A 5000-nucleotide genomic window follows, 5' to 3' on the forward strand; every position below is an offset into this window, starting at 1 on the left:
CATGGTAGGCGCAGAACCTACCATCGACAGTTGATAAGGCAGACATTTGAAAGATGCGTCGCCGGTACGAGGACCGTGCGATCAGCCCAAAGTTATTCAGAGTCACCAAGGCAAACGGACCGGACGAGCCGACCGATTGGTTTTGATCTAATAAAAGCGTCCCTTCCATCTCTGGTCGGGACTCTGTTTGCATGTATTAGCTCTAGAATTACCACAGTTATCCAAGTAACGTGGGTACGATCTAAGGAACCATAACTGATTTAATGAGCCATTCGCGGTTTCACCTTAATGCGGCTTGTACTGAGACATGCATGGCTTAATCTTTGAGACAAGCATATGACTACTGGCAGGATCAACCAGGGAGCTGCGTCAACTAGAGCTGAGCAGCCGGCCGCCCGGGAGTGTGTCCCGGGGGCCCGCGCGAACACGCAAGCGTCCGCTCAATTATTCTGCAAACAGGAGGAGGCTGAGCTCCCCTGCACAATACACCTCGAAACCCTCTCAGGTCCCGGCTGCGCGCAGCGCCGTCCTAAGTACTTGGTCGGGTTCGAGAGAGGCGCAATCGCCCGGAGTTTGGCGAGTAGACGCTTTAGGTGCGACCACCCGTGCTCCCAACTGAGCTTGCCGCTGCCGACAGAGGCCCGGGAGCGTGCTGTCGTGGCATTGCCGGCGGGAGACAACACGCGCCACCTACGGTGACCGGCAGCTCCAACGCCAGCGCCACAGAAGGACAAAAGCCCCACTTGGGTGCCGAAGCGAACTCTCCCAGCACAGCGCACGCGCCAACACGTCCGCACAGCTGCGATACAAACCACCTGCGAGAACCGCAGAGGCGACCGAGCAGCAGACGGCGTCGCGGCGCCGAGCGCCGGGCGGCGGCGCATCCTCAGCGCACACAGTCCTCAATCGGACCAGCACACTGCAGATGTCCACCGCGCTTCGCACCGGGCCCGCGAGGACCTACTTTGGCCGCACGGCGCCGCGTGCAGGGTGCGCCGGCGCGCAGCTGCGCCGCCTGCCGGCTCCGTCGGCCGGCGCGCCTGCCACTGGCCGCCCCCACCAGCCGGCTGTAGCGCGTGCGCCCACGCACCGCGCGGCCAGCACGCCGGGAGGCCCCCCCTCGCCGGCCGGGGACGGTCCCACCCAGCCACCGCCGCGTATCGCTTCATACCCACATGCCATTCACGTTCGTGGGCATGGTGGGTATCGCTGCAACAACCGGTTGGTAGCTCAACCGATCGTCGCCATCACTGATTCACCCCTAGCGAGAACAACCGCACCACAACGGTTTACCAGTTGTTCATTTGCGTAACGTCACCAGCAAACGTAGGCGTCCATCGCCATTTGCAAATTCAACGATTGTTGCATGCCTGTGTCAGGTGTCACGACACACTATGTCTGCCCACATACACGCAACAACATGTGCACGCTTCGCGAACACGTGGAAGGTGGCCCCCGTACGTATGCGATGTCCATTGCGCGAACGACTGTCAACCGGCCTCTGTCGCATGTCGCAGATGTGGAACGCAGTGCACCATGCTATCACGGTGTGTGAGAAGAGACGACTACGTCTGACAACACGCGCCACTACATCAACAGACGGCTCATGCTGATCGCCATCCAGGGCATACCACACTGCAATCCAGCTCTTATAGGGAGACGACACATAGCTGAGTGCACAACATTTGGACCGCATGGTTCGCCGTTGTTGGCGCAGTCGTTGTACGGTCACATGTACCACGATGTATCATTCAGTACATGAGGACCAATGTGCAGTACAGTGTGTGATTTGGACGTACAACATCAGCGGACAGTTGACACAGGCCGTACCACAGCGTAGGCTAAGTGCTTCGCCATGCGAATGCCAATGAACAACTGCAAATGCCAATGAACAACTGCAAAGGGCATTGAGCATGTACGTCCTGCTGCCATCCACATTACAGTGTATAGCTGCAAGGTGTTTAACATGAAGCGATACACTGGGGACCGGGCAGTGCGAGTAGCAAACTATATTGCGGGGGTTGCAGTTAGGCAACACTACACTACTTTAACGCGTCGTATGACAATTACAGAGCAGGTTAAGGCCCAACGTGTGTTGGGTTAAGGCCCAACGTGTGTTGGGTTAAGGCCCAACGTGTGTTGGGTTAAGGCCCAACGTGTGTTGGGTTAAGGCCCAACGTGTGTTGGGTTAAGGCCCAACGTGTGTTGGGTTAAGGCCCAACGTGTGTTGGGTTAAGGCCCAACGTGTGTTGGGTTAAGGCCCAACGTGTGTTGGGTTAAGGCCCAACGTGTGTTGGGTTAAGGCCCAACGTGTGTTGGGTTAAGGCCCAACGTGTGTTGGGTTAAGGCCCAACGTGTGTTGGGTTAAGGCCCAACGTGTGTTGGGTTAAGGCCCAACGTGTGTTGGGTTAAGGCCCAACGTGTGTTGGGTTACAGCACAATATGGGTTACGTTAAGGGGCAATGTGGGTTACGTTACGGCGCAATGTGGGTTAGGCTAAGGCGCAATATAGGTTACATTAAGGCGCAATATAGGTTACGTTAAGGCGCAATATAGGTTACGTTAAGGCGCAATATAGGTTACGTTAAGGCGCAATATAGGTTACGTTAAGGCGCAATATAGGTTACGTTAAGGCGCAATATAGGTTACGTTAAGGCGCAATATAGGTTACGTTAAGGCGCAATATAGGTTACGTTAAGGCGCAATATAGGTTACGTTAAGGCGCAATATAGGTTACGTTAAGGCGCAATATAGGTTACGTTAAGGCGCAATATAGTTTACGTTAAGGCGCAATACAGGTTACGTTAAGGCGCAATACAGGTTAGGTTAAGGCGCAATACAGGTTAGGTTAAGGCGCAATACAGGTTAGGTTAAGGCGCAATACAGGTTAGGTTAAGGCGCAATACAGGTTAGGTTAAGGCGCAATACAGGTTAGGTTAAGGTACGACACAGGTTAGGTTAAGGCACAATACAGGTTAGGTTAAGGCACGACACAGGTTAGGTTAAGGTACGACACAGGTTAGGTTAAGGTACGACACAGGTTAGGTTAAGGTACGACACAGGTTAGGTTAAGGTACGACACAGGTTAGGTTAAGGTACGACACAGGTTAGGTTAAGGTACGACACAGGTTAGGTTAAGGTACGACACAGGTTAGGTTAAGGTACGACACAGGTTAGGTTAAGGTACGACACTGGTTAGGTTAAGGTACGACACAGGTTAGGTTAAGGTACGACACAGGTTAGGTTAAGGTACGACACAGGTTAGGTTAAGGTACGACACAGGTTAGGTTAAGGTACGACACAGGTTAGGTTAAGGTACGACACAGGTTAGGTTAAGGTACGACACAGGTTAGGTTAAGGTACGACATAGGTTAGGTTAAGGTACGACATAGGTTAGGTTAAGGTACGACATAGGTTAGGTTAAGGTACGACATAGGTTAGGTTGAGGTACGACATAGGTTAGGTTAAGGTACGACATAGGTTAGGTTAAGGTACGACATAGGTTAGGTTAAGGTACGACATAGGTTAGGTTAAGGTACGACATAGGTTAGGTTAAGGTACGACATAGGTTAGGTTAAGGTACGACATAGGTTAGGTTAAGGTACGACATAGGTTAGGTTAAGGTACGACATAGGTTAGGTTAAGGTACGACATAGGTTAGGTTAAGGTACGATATAGGTTAGGTTACGGTACGATATAGGTTAGGTTACGGTACGATATAGGTTAGGTTACGGTACGATATAGGTTAGGTTACGGTACTATATAGGTTAGGTTACGGTACGATATAGGTTAGGTTAAGGTACACATTGTTGTAAGGAAAGGTTTAATGGGGGGCGGGGCGGCCGGTTTGTTGATTGTGATTATAGTAAGTGGATTCCTGCGGCATCATCTGATTTGCCACGTCAGGATGCACCTTTGGCTCATGACAGGCGGCGCTCCGATTCCATGCTTGTGGCAGACCTGTGTCTTTCATTCCTGCCATTGTTTGTGTGCTGTGAGAGGAGGCAGTATTGTGATGTTGGGTGCACCCCTGTGTAGGACATGTGTGGGTGTTGGTGGCTTAGCTGAGCAATGGTGGTTGTCGGGAGGGTGTGATATTCCGTTTTCTGAGTGGACCTCCCAGTCTGGTTATGACAGTGTGGATTGTCTCATGTGGCGGAGAGGATGCACTGGGTGTTGTTCCATGCTGGTGCTTACATATTGTCTGTGTGCGTGTTACAGGCGGAGAGTAGTGCGTGATAAGAGTGTGTGGCTGACGTGTGGTTGTGATTGTGAGCAGAGTCTTTCAGCATGTATACGGACAGTTGTATATATTATCTGTATTCTGATGGGTCTATCTATTACTAATCAGCGCCGTGTATACGTTTAATCCGGTTCCAGTCGAAACTGTTGTATCTCTGTACATTAGTGACACGGCGAGCGCGCTATGTAGCTACTCGTCTCGGCAGCTTCCACCGGTGTATGGCAAATGATTATAAACAATGAGTCGAGTCGTCAATACCGATAGTGTGACGTCACATGTCTGGGGTGGGGGACGCTGCGCCCTTCCGGTGGGTCATGGCCTAGAAAGACGCTCCCCACGCAGGGGGGCTTGGACTGTCATAAACTCTTCCGAGTAATATACTTGCCGTACGTTTTTGCGACTGCGAGTGCAACGCCCACCGGTACCGACATGGATGGAGCGCCTCCTAGCTGACCGCTCAGCATCGGCATTCGTACAGAGAGCAACGCGATCGCGTCTCTAGCTCGTAACTGGTACAGCTCGCAGCTCATGCATAGGGACAGCGGGAATGTCGCATATTGGACATAACTCTTCATGAAACGCAAGTTATAGGGGTGGATTGCACATTGCGACTGCGGGAAAAGTCCGCCGTTCATCCGCTGGAGATGCGAGTTGGGCGGTTGGGGTGGGGCGCCGGTGGAGTGATTGCCGGTCGACGATTTCGTGCGGCAGAGGCGCTGGCGTTGGGGTGCTGTGGTCGACAGAGGACGCAGGCTTT

General features: G+C 52.6%; 1 non-coding gene across 1 annotated transcript in view; it reads right to left on the reverse strand.

Moving 5' to 3' along the window:
* The window catches only part of LOC124608766, a 1910-nt gene extending 1547 nt beyond the window's left edge, over window positions 1-363 (reverse strand). Inside the window, exon 1 of the ribosomal RNA XR_006979336.1 lies at window positions 1-363. This exon is cut by the window's left edge and continues 1547 nt beyond it. This is a non-coding gene — a ribosomal RNA (small subunit ribosomal RNA).
* Between the last annotated feature and the right edge of the window lie 4637 nt (window positions 364-5000).

This window comes from Schistocerca americana, chromosome 3 (assembly GCF_021461395.2).
Source record: "Schistocerca americana isolate TAMUIC-IGC-003095 chromosome 3, iqSchAmer2.1, whole genome shotgun sequence".
NCBI classification, from domain to species: Eukaryota; Metazoa; Arthropoda; class Insecta; order Orthoptera; family Acrididae; genus Schistocerca; species Schistocerca americana.